This window comes from Triticum dicoccoides, chromosome 1B, assembly GCF_002162155.2.
Source record: "Triticum dicoccoides isolate Atlit2015 ecotype Zavitan chromosome 1B, WEW_v2.0, whole genome shotgun sequence".
NCBI lineage: Eukaryota > Viridiplantae > Streptophyta > Magnoliopsida > Poales > Poaceae > Triticum > Triticum dicoccoides.
In genome coordinates, this window is record NC_041381.1 from 36,526,118 (window position 1) to 36,538,642 (window position 12,525).

Consider the following 12,525-nt stretch of genomic DNA (forward strand, 5'->3'; position numbering starts at 1 on the left):
CAGCCACCTGCCACCAATCCATCTTCAGTGTTGTATTGCTGCATCCACCTTGCCCGGCTTCTCTGCGATCGACACCACCATGACGCCAGACAACGTCACCCTCCTGCGCGAGTCCCTCGCCACACATCGGACGCCGAGTCTCCACTGCGCCACGCCGCCGAGATACGTCACCGTTAATGTGCAGGATGAACCACCGCTCCACCAAATAATCCGTCCACTGGTCCCACGAGCCCGTGCTATAGCCCGGTTTTGCACTAGTGAATAGTTACAGCCCATGGATGGCATGCTCTTCATATTCGTCAATATCTAAGCTCCCTATGAATTAATTCGAACAACTGAATGTGGGTGCCTTTTGCCATTATGGTAAAGGATTGAAAAGCAAATTAAAAACTGTCTCTCGAAGCTCAACGGCCTCTCAAGAGCTGCTGAAGTACTCATCGGAGGGTGGTGGAACAGCAACTAGGCAAGCATAATACGCGCATGTCATCCCGTACAACGACCATGACGAAACTTTCTTTTTTGCTGAACCTGGAAGGAGCTCCGCCTGCTAGACCACAGGCGCATTTCAAATCACTAGGACGGAGGCGGAATCTAGGTACGCCCGCTATCTAGCGGGAGAGAGGAGGGAGCGTTGGAGGAACCGGGTGAAGACCAGTTTCATCGCGATGGTGCTCATCATGATGACCGCAGCTCTCTACTATGTGATGGTAGTTTAGATGATCGATATCGACTTGTAATGTGAAGACAAACTCGCTACTTGCGCACCACACAAGACACTAATGGCGCACTGTAATAATCACACTAATGGCGCATCATCCACTGGTGCGCCATTAGAAATCCAAAGAACATGGGTACATATGGACCCCTGGGAGGAATTATAATGGCGCACCGTAGGCAATTCTAATGACGCACTGCTTGGTGCGCCATTAGAACACCAGATACTAATGGCGCACCAGTTGTGCGCCATTAGAATTTAATTCTAATGGCGTGATGCTAGTGGCGCACTAGTAGTGCGCCATTAGTAGGCAAAACTGGTGCGCCACTAGCCTTTTCCTAGTAGTGAAACCATCAAGTACAATCGCCTAGTAACACAATTTTTTTTGTAGTGTCGGTTCCGTCCCTTTCACTAGTTGCATGATCACAAACATCTGTCTGCGTCCTAGCGGCGAGGGTGGGCTTTACTACTGTTACGTCATCAGAAATGCCTGAGGAGACCTCCGAATGATCAGTCTAGTGGGTGTTTGTGCATGTTGCAACATGGCAAGCACCAGTGGGTGATAATTACGATGGAACATGTATATAATGCATGCCAAGTAAGTAATAACTAAAAAAATACAACATGGATGGTATGGTTTTGTCTTACGATGTTCAGATCACAAGGCTTGACTCATCCGTACATGGTACACAAGAGTATCCTTGGCTACTGCTAGTAGTGGAAGTTGGGCACGAAATTAAACATTGTAGTATCCCCTGTCTGGTTGACTACTCTACCTCTCTATGCATCTAAGGCTTGTCTGGCTGCTGTCCTGGCCGTGTACCGAATGTTCTGGAGCGGGTATGGGATGTGCAACATGTTTGTTTCGTTGTTGCCCAGAAGGAGATGAACGTTTTCTTGGCCAGGGAAACCAGGCGTCATGAGAAACCTTCCCGAGCTTTCAATTTCGTGCGGCGTTACATGCGGCTTGTGGTTGGAGAGCTGGAAGGATGCCCCATGGAGAAACTAGTAGCGCAGCCTCATCGATGCTGCATCACTTCCTGGAGAAGCTCTACTCGCCGTCTCAAACTATACTCCATCGCTCGTCTACTACGCTGAATCTGTGCTTTGCTGCCACTGAGACGAACTCCACTGCCCAATTGGAGCTCCATATGCTGCAGAAAGGAATCCTGGCTATATGATAGCACTAATCTACATCTCAAGTTTCCGATGTATCCCATTTCTATAAGATGTCCGCATTCAACTGTGGGTGACACTCATCTTGTTGACCATTTTCACTCTTCCTACACTTAGTGAATACTGTATGTAGTTGCCTCCACACCTCCATTGTTGTTTCAAGTGTTTCTTCTACTACATGAAGAAACCAGTTATTTATAGACGTGATGGAAGTGCAGATCTCATTACTTTATCGAACTTCACATGCATTTTAATGTTCTTCCTTGAAGTGTAGCCATAACTGTCACAACAAAGTGTAAAGTGTATCCAATATATGTAGCATTGACATGTCACAAGTTGGCCAGCTTCATCTTGGCTATGAAATTAGTGTTCTGGCTTTAGACAAAATTATAATGTCCCAATCGCTTCTCTCCCGAGTGCCCACCTTGAAATGCCATAAATTCATCCCAATCTTGGTTATGAAACTAGGGTTTTCGGGATATAAAAAATAATAATGTACCCAAATGCTCCTCAATCAACCGACTACCTATACAAGCTTTTCTCCTAGACAATCTCGTTTTCTCCTCGAATTATTTCGCTACACTGTGGCCCGGGTGCTTTGACATGCTATTGAGGAAATAATATCTCCATGGCTGAAATCTGCACTCAGGTCTATATAATAATATGTGATTAAGACATTAGTTTGCACAGCTTCACTCAGATCTACCATGTTCAAATTACCGATGCCTTTAAGGATGGATATACAGTATATGATTTCAGATTACAAGAAAGGGTACGCACCTGCTAGTTCCCATCATTCTCTTCTGCTACGAACTAGAGCTGGTCTCTGGAAATAAACTACATGGACAGCGATGCGAGTAAGCTCCCTCCCGTTCTTCTTCGATTTATACAGGTACACGCGTCCCATAACACAAATTGTCACTGTGCACAAACTTGCTTCCAACACATTACGAACGTCGGTCGACTCACATTTCTAAACTCCTAGAAGCATTGGAACCATTTCCGCAAACAACCGATCTTATAAATGAGTTTTAGAAAAATTCCCCAGTTTTAATACCGGGCCCTTTGGGATTATGGTTTTCTTTTATCTATGTGACACCTGTCCAAAGCAAAACAATCAGACAGAAAAGAAGAAGAAATGGGATTCCGAATTTCCACTCCTCTAGGCATGAAGCTTCCTCTGAAGGTAGCTGACACCCTGAAAAGCCTGCGCATTCCCCAATAGAATGTCTCGTCGATCTCAGAGTGGCCTGCCCTGCTGGCATGTAAGACAATAGGTTTGGGGGGAACCGACACAACCCTCTAGGGGTGGCCTATCACATATATATAATGAAGGGTCACAACGTTACATCATACGTACACATATATGGGAACTGTACAGTCTAACAACCTCCCTCAGTCTTAGTCACTTCTGAAAGAATCTAGACGGGTAAGATTGCGCCAACAAGCCTCGAACTGTGGTAGAGGCAATGGCTTGGTAAGATGTCTGCAAGTTGGTCCTTGGAAGAGATGAACTTGATCTGTAGTTGCTTCTGAGATACACGTTCCCATAAAAAATGATAGTCAACTTCAATGTGTTTCGTGCGGGCATGAAAATCCGGATTTGAAGACAGGTATGTAGCACCGATGTTGTCACACCAAATAATATTTGACCGTGATTGGGGTATAGCCAATTCCTGAAGCAAAGACTGTATCCAGATAATTTCTGCAGTTGCATTAGCCACAACCTTATACTCAGCATCAGTACTGCTACGCGAAACAGTAGCTTGTTTCCGAGCACTCCAGGCGATCAAGGTAGAACCAAAGAACACAGCATAGCCCCCCGTGGATCGCCCGTCATCCAGACTGCCAGCCCAGGCCTCATCAGAGTATGCCGAAACGACCCCAGAAGGATTCGATCGAATTTGCAGACCATAGGACAGTGTGAAGCGAATATAGCGCAAAATGCACTTAACAGCAGACCAATGAGTGTCACGAGGTGCCTGAAGATACTCACATACTCTGTTGACAACAAAGGAAATATCTAGACGGGTGGTCGTCAAGTACTGAAGCCCACCAACAATGCTCCTATACTGTGTTACATCAGCAGAAGTCAGAAGCTCACCATCCACAACATTGATCTTGTCAGTGGTAGATATAGGTGTAGTCATTGGTTTGCACTTAAGCATCCCAGCCCGCTGCAACAAATCCAAGGAGTACTTCTTCTGCGCCAAGACCATCAGAACCGGAGGAAACTTCCACGCCAAGAAAGTAATGAAGCTTCCCCATCTCACTCGTCAGATGCTCCGTTAGTCCAGAGTCCATATACCAGTGCGGGTCAACGGAGTAGGACTGAGTGTGCCCTTGTTGCTTTGTTGACGCCAGGCAGTCTGCCATGGCAACCTGACGCGCAAAGTTACGCATGTCCTTGCCATCATTGCCGAGGCCAAGAAAGCTTTTCTCGAAAAGTTTGTGACACTTAGAGGCCTAGTGCCCCTCAATGCGAGAAAGTTAACACACACGCTTACCACCAGCCCCCGGTAAGGTTGCGGACGAAGGGGGGGGGGCAAGGCGGGTGGCGGTGGTGGCCCCGAAGAAGACTTGGATGACGAGGGGTGGCAGCCAACCTTGGTGGTGGCATTGGCCGAGAAGGACCCGTGGCTGCTCTTGGAGCGGCGCGACTCGGCCCGCTACTCGGTGAGGAGAAGGCGGGAGAATACCTCATGCGCCATCATGGGGTTCGAGTTGCCCGCTCATGGATGATCTCGACCAAGGCATCATACTCCTCGTCAAGGCCATTGACAATTAAGGAGTTGAACTCAGAGTCGGTGAGTGGGTGTCCAATGGAGGCCAATGTGTCGGCAAGGCCCTTGACCTTGTTGCAGAACTCGGTGGCCGTGGAGTCAAGTTTCTCACACTCGCCAAGTTGACGTCGGAGCGAAGAGACACGGGCCTGCGACTGCACCACGAACAAGCGCTCAAGAATGGTCCATGCCTCATGAGACATCTTGGTGAAGACAACGAGTCTGGCAACAGCCGGAGTGAGTGACCCCTGGATGGAGGAGAGGTTCGCCTGATCCTGCCCTGTCCAAACACGGTTCACCGGATTGTAGAACGGGTCGTGCACGCTATCTACCAGTGCAGGGGGACAGGGGAGGGAGCCTTCGACGTAGCCAAGCAGGTAGTGGCTCCCAAGGAGCGGAAGGACCTGCGCACAGCAGAAGATGTAGTTGTCTGATGACAACTTGATGGTGATGAGATTCTCGAAGTGGAACGACGGTGGCGGGAGCAAACCCGCGGAGTGGAATGCCTGAGGTGGATACGTCGTGGAGGCAGGAGACACCGTCATGGAAGCGGCGAGGGGCGCGGACGCCGCAGGGGCGGATAGCACCGGTGCCGGGCCCGAGGCAGGGAGCCCGGCCTTCCAGGCCAACGCGGGCTCGACCCCCGAAGGAGGCGGGACGATGGCGGCGAGTGATGTAGGCGATGAGGCGGCGGCAGCGGTGTGGATCGTAAGCGCGTTCCCCGGCGAAGAAGCAGCCAAGGTGGCGAAGATGGAGCCAACGCTCCTTGTCCCGATCGGTGTTTGGACTACGGCAGCATCGAGCGGACGCGAAAGAAGAGTCACGAGAGAGGCCGACAGAAACCCGGCAGCGGTGGAGCCGGAGGTGGTGGCGCTCGTCATGGTGGCGGAGGGGCGATCTGAAGTGGGGGAGGCGACGACGGCGGTGGTGTCGGGGGTTTAACCTAGTCTGATACCATGTAAGACTATAGGTTTGGGGGGAACCGACACAACCCGCTCGTGGGGGAGGCGACGACGGCGGTGGTGTCGCTGGACATACCGAGCAGGCTTTTCGGCCCGCTCGTGGACCGCACTGGACTGGACCGATCGGTCCTGGCCCGCTGGAAAATATGGCAGTCCGATCCATGAATTTCGACCCAAAAATCGACTGGTCCGGACCGGTCTTAGCTCGGTTAACTCGATTGGACCGTTGGACCAAAACAAACATGGTTGTTTCTCAATCAGGCAGCCTTCCGACGACGTGAACCAGCGATGGGGTCTGAATCCGGTGGGGTCAACACGAGGCAGTTCACATTCGAGCAGCTTGTCGCGGCGATGAGGCAGTTCGACGATGGCGGCGCACGACAATGGCGGCCGTCTCTCTCCTTTCATTCAGCATAATATTAGCGTAAAAAGGATGGAGTTTCGCTGCCGTTTCCCTTTCCATTCATTCAGCATAGCAGAAATAGAAAGAACGTGAAAGACGGGATCGATCTTATACGGCCATTTCCCTTTCCTTTCATTAATGGAATTAATGGTCCAGCTTCTGCGTCCACTACGCCCACGACTAGGACTCCGCTCCATGTTAGTTCTGATCCACTAATCACGGAGGACTAGCACACCCAAATTTGTGCGCTCATGCACGTGCTATCTTATTTGCATGCGGCTAAGAAGATGCTAAGAAAGAACAACAAAGACGTGCACAAGATTTGCTAACAAGATCTGGCACCGGACACGTAGCCCGCGTCGTTCACATTCTCCCGGAGGACTCCAGCGTGCGCGTGCGTTGCTGTTAGTGCACCAGCACTTCGCCGGCCACACGCTAGAGGACTAGGCATTGCTACTGCTGCCGGTGTGCTGTTCGTGACAGGGACGGCTTGCTCCCGTGCCTTCCGGCGTCCATGGTCTCCGCGCAGAAGCTCACGACCACCACATCCACATCCTGACGCCCCCGGCATGGTCACCACATCCGTCTCTTCCCGTCATTGCCGACGCCATGGTCACCGTGACCTCTCCATGGCCGGTCCTCTCGGTCCTCTCGGTCCGGCTCGGGCTTCGTCGCCGCCGGTCCGGTTCCTGCAAACTGTTGGAAATATGAGCAATTTACCATATGATTTTATTAATGGAAATACTAGATAAGGCATGACTAATATAGCAGAGATAAAGCAAGTTATGCGATCTGACAGAGAGAAGGTAAATAACGTCTGCAAATATAAACTAGAACTGAACATCTCTAGAGAAGACAATAGACCAAGTTACATATACGAAGTACAACCTATCATGTCTAGGGCAAAGACTAGAACAAGGAATGGTAGCAGAACCTCTAACAAGAAAAACATGAGCACGTACGGGATAGTTGCAGCAACAGTAGCACTGGACTTGGGATCGGTGTCCTCGGTACCCATGTCGTCGAGGAGGTTGTCGACGTCGGGGAAGTAGTTGTCGTCAGGGAAGTAGTCATCGGAGTCCGGGGCGTCTGTGACGAACAAGTCAGTAGTCGCCCCGATCGCTCCGCAAAAACCTTATCACCCTTCTCCCGTGCAGGACTAGAAGAGGTGCGGTTTCGGACGCCTACTGTCCCGACCTGCGGTGCACGCCGCAAGCCGGGATCAGGAAGATCGTAGCAGCAGCGCAGTGTTCAGGAACAGGTGGAGAGAGGAAGAATGAGTTGTGGTGCGTCTATCTGAGAGGAGCGGCCTCCCTTTTGTAGGCGCAAGAGAAGGAGGCGAGAGGTTGCGTCGGGAGCTGAAGGGAACGAGGGAGACGAAACGAACAGGCAGCAGCCGAAGGGTGCAGTGTTCGTATTCAATATCCACTACAGCAAAAACTTTTCAGCTATCGAGTGACCTTTCGTATACCCATAGTGCATGGCAAAAATTTAGACATCGGCTCGGCTCATTCCCGCAACCCGTGTCGTGGCGAGGCGGGCGGCGGAGAAGGAGCGCGCGTGGATGTCCCTCTTGTTCTCATGATCATACAAGTGGGGAAAGAACATCCCTTATAAAGAGGTCCAACTCCCTCTAAACTAGCAATGTGGGACTAAAATTTAGTTCCACCTCTTGCCTTGCACGAAAGGACTGCGTGGGCCTTTATGATTTATTAGGAATTTCCGGAACTGCTATTAGGTTAGGCCCAAATAGACAAAAATTCCAGGACAAACAGGACTGCAAGGTTGGTCGGTCTGGTCCGGCTCGGTCCGCCGGTGGCCGGTCGAACTGACGGCTCGGTCAATGCCCGGACCGGCCCGGACCGTGTCCACCTGCATGCCTGAGCGGTGACCTGAACTTTTTTTTGGTGAGATTGATTCGTTACTGCACTATGGCGATGTTGCACTGGTTGTTGATGCCCGGAAAACCCAGTGACGATGTCATCGATTGATCTAGTCGGTGCTACTGCCCAAAAACCACCAGCGCATTTGTATCTTTTTTTTTTGCTATCATGCATTTGTATCATACTTGTAAATTGGCGGTGATCACGAGTGGATGCGTGATCTGTAAGTATGGCCGGGATCACGAGTGCATTGTGCCTTATAAAAAGGTGGACTACCTACCAACCAGAGGAACAAGATTCTTCATGTTGAGATCAGAGTTAAACCCAGGGTTGTTCTATAGCTCTACGGGTGTGTTTCGTCCCAGCCTCAACTTTTGGCATAACCAAAAATTAGGCATGTTGTTTCTGTTTGGTTTACAGCCATTGTTCCTGCTATTTTTCATTGTCGACCGCTCCGTGACCACCGCGGTGACGGCCGCCAGGCCTCTCCGCCGCCTTGACGGCAAGCTCGCCAAAATTGGCGAGGAGTGCTCGCTTAGCGACTTCTCCACCAAGGTCGGTCGTGGCAAGGCTGCCGCCAGGGCTTCGAAGGCTACGTCGGCAGTGGCCTCGGTGGCACTCCACACGACCCGGCAGGAGGCAGAGCGGCTCCTCCGTGAGAGGCAACCGCCGGACAAGGCTGCCGAGGCTATCCGTTGTCCTACAGCCTCTAGAGGGACCACGATGACCACAACGACAATGGCACCGACGGAGATCACGGTGCAGCAAGGTAGGGCGTCCACAACGACAATGTATTCAACCTTATCATGTCCGCTCACTTGGAAACATATGCTTCGTTGGCCAATGCGCAACTAATTGCATGCACACTTACAAAATATTTCTAACAACCAATCAGGACATTTCACTTATGAGGATCAGTCAAAAATTTAGCACGTACCAGAAAGAGACCCGACCGTGATTTGTGTACTATAAAGGAACGGAGGGAGGGAGTAATTTCTTATTTGGTAGTGAAATAAAGCAAATAAGCCAGGAAAAAATAGGTGATGTGAGAAAACTAGGTAGAGAATAGATTTGTGTGGAAAATTAATCTGCAACAATTATTATGGTCATCCCAAACAAATTGAGGGAAGATTTTTCCCTTTAATAATTATTGTGCGACCACCTTCCTAACCAAGCTTCGATTGTCGTGTTGGTACATACATGAAGAACATTGTCTATAGAGCGATACTGACATCATAGGTGAGAAATTTGGCACTTAGGTGATGCGAAGACTTGAGGAAGAAGGTAGTGTTATTGAGGTTACAAGTTACATTTTTTGTGTGTAACATAGTTCTTTTATAGTAAAATTGGATCTCTCTATTGGGTATGGCTTTCTACATGGCTTTCGGTGTAACCTACCAAATCTCTCCCCTATGATTTTTTAAAAGTATAGCACCCAAATGATTCACCCATGACATGTTCTTGAAATTGATTTGCACTGCTGATTATTCAAAACACGAGTGTTAGATTTTGTAGTCTGAAAATATGATAATGATGCCGAGAGAAGAGAGCATGCGTACGATCCATGAACTTGATGTGCGAGATGGTATGACTTCTTTAGAGAACCATCTTGATCCTTCCTTTTTCTTCATAATATTGCCAACCATCGAGATTGTGGTGCGGGAGGTCGCGGGTGCTAAAGATTATGGCACGATTTAGAGGGTTGGCCGGTGGCGGAGGCGGCGACTCAGGTTGGGGGCGACAAGCAAAATATTTCAAAAGCCTGTGGCAACGCACGGGCTTTCTACTAGTATATGGCTAGTTTGGTTGGCGTTCTGTGCTTGTCCTACATGACCTAGTAGATCATTGTATATTATCTGGAGGGTTTTTAATTGTTTGTTCTAACAAGGACGCAGGCTTCTCCGCAAATATAGAAAAGATGCAAGCTTGCTTGATCATGGCACCGAGCCATCATGGTTGGGCTGACTAGGCGTTTGGAGAAATAACAACGCTATGTTTGGAGGAAACAACAACGTACGTAGATGCTGCAGCCCGTTGAGGAGAAGCTCCAGCCACCATCTCATATAGGGCACCATACATGCATGCTACGGGACTTGCCAACTTCAACACAAGTATTTCAATTTCATAATTACCCACTAGCATGACTCGAATATTACCACCTTTATATCTCAAAACAATTATCAAGCATCAAATTGATCCTAGTGTTTAATGCACTTTCTATGATAGTTTTTATTATACCCAACTTGGATGCTCATCATTCTAGGACCAATTTATAACCATAGCAAATACCATGCTGTTCTAAAAGTCTCTCAAAATAATATAAGTGAATCATGAGAGATCAACAATTTCTTCAAAATTAAGCCACCGCCGTGCTCTAAAAGATATAAGTGAAGCGCTAGAGCAAAAACTATCTAGCTCAAAAGATATAAGTGAAGCACATAGAGTATTCTAATAAATTTTAATTAAGTAGGCTTCTCCCAAAAGGTGTGTATAGCAAGGATGATTGTGGTAAAACACATATCATATGGCGAATAAAAATATAGCTCCAAGTAAAGTTACCGATAAACGAAGACGAAAAATGGGATGCCTTCCGGGGGCATCCCCAAGCTTAGGATTTCGTCTATTCTTGAATATCTTGGGGTGCCATGGGCATCCCCAAGCTCAGGCTCTTGCCACTCCTTATTCCATAGTCCATCAAAATCTTTAGCCAAAACTTGAAAACATCACAACACAAAACTCAACAGGAAATCTTATAAGCTCCGTTAGTGAAAGAAAGAAAAACCACCACATAAGGTACTGTAATGAACCCACTCTTTATTTATATTGGTGTTAAACCTACTGTATTCCAAGTTCTCTATGGTTCATACCACTTAATACTAGCCATAGATGCATCAAAATAAGCGAACAACACACGAAAGGCAGAATCTGTGAAAAACATAACAGTCTGTAGCAATCTGTAACTCTCGAATACTTCTGGAACTCTACAACTCCTACCAAAATAGGAAGTCCCGGTATATTTATCTATTGATCTACAGAAAAAATAATGAACGCAAAATCACGTTTTTGTGAATTACTAAAATTATTTTCGTGCGCGCAAAGTTTCTATTTTTCAGCAGAATCAAATCAACTATCACCATAAGTTATCCTATAGGTTCTACTTTGCACCAACACTAATTAAAACATAAAAATACATCTAAACAGAAGGTAGATGCAAAATTTATTACTAAACATGAACAAAAACAAAAAAAAGTAAAAGAAAATAGGGTTGCCTCCCAACTAGCGCTATTGTTTAACGCCCCTAGCTTGGCATAAAAGCGAGGATAGATCTAAGTAGTGCCATCGTTGGCACTCAATTCATAAGTAGCTCACATGATAGATTCATAAGGTAATTTAACTTTGTTTCTTGGAAAGTCCTATGTGCCTTTCCTTAATGGAAATTGGAATCTAATATTCCCTTCCTTCATATCAATAATTGCACAAATCGTTCTAAGGAAAGGTCTACCAAGAATAATAGGACATGAAAGATTGCAATCTATATCAATAACGCTAAAATCTACGGGCACCAAATTCCTATTTGCAACAATGATAACATCATTGATCCTCCCCATTGTCTTTTTAATGGTGGAACCTGCAAGGTGCAAATTTAAAGAGCAATCATCAAGATCATGGAAATCTAGAATATGACATAAAGTTTTCGGAATCGTGGAAACACTAGCACCCAAATCACATAAAGCAAAACACTCATGATCTTTAATTTTAATATTTATAGTAGGTTACCACTCATCTTTAAGTTTTCTAGGTATAGAAACTTCCAAATTAAGTTTTTCATCAAAAGACTACATCAAGGCATCAACAATATGTTTGGTAAAAGCTTTATTTTGACTATAAGCATCAGGAGAATTAACAACAGATTGCAAGAAGGAAATACAATCTTCTAGAGAACTATTATCATAATTAAATTCCTTGAAATCCAAGATAGTGGGTTCAATGCTATTTAAAGTCTTGACCTCTCCAATCCTACTTTTACCAAAGTTAGCATCAAGATCTAATAACTCCGAACCATTGGGACGCCTTTTAACTAAAGTTGACTCATCTCCAGTCCTATCATTATTAAGATTCATATTGCAAAATAAAGATCTAATAGGGTACACATCATTAACTTTAAGATCTTCATCATTATTTTCATGGAAACTAGAAGAACACGCCTTTATAAAGCAATCTTTCTTAGCACGCAATCTAGCAGTTCTTTCTTTGCACTCATCAATGGAAATTCTCATAACTTTGAGAGACTCATTGATATCATGCTTAGGAGGAGTAGATCTAAGTTTCAAAGAATCAACATCAAGCGAGAGTCTATCAACGTTCCTAGCCAAATCATCAACTTTGAGCAATTTTTCTTCAAGCAATGCATTAAAATCCTTTTGAGAAATCATAAATTCTTTCACACTATTCTAAAAATCAGAGGGCATCTTATTCAAATTACCATAAGAATTATTGTAGGAATTTCCATAATTATTAGAGGAATTACTAGGGAACGGTCTAGGATTAAAGTTTCCTCTATAAGCATTATTACCAAAATTATTCCTACCAACAAAATTCCCAT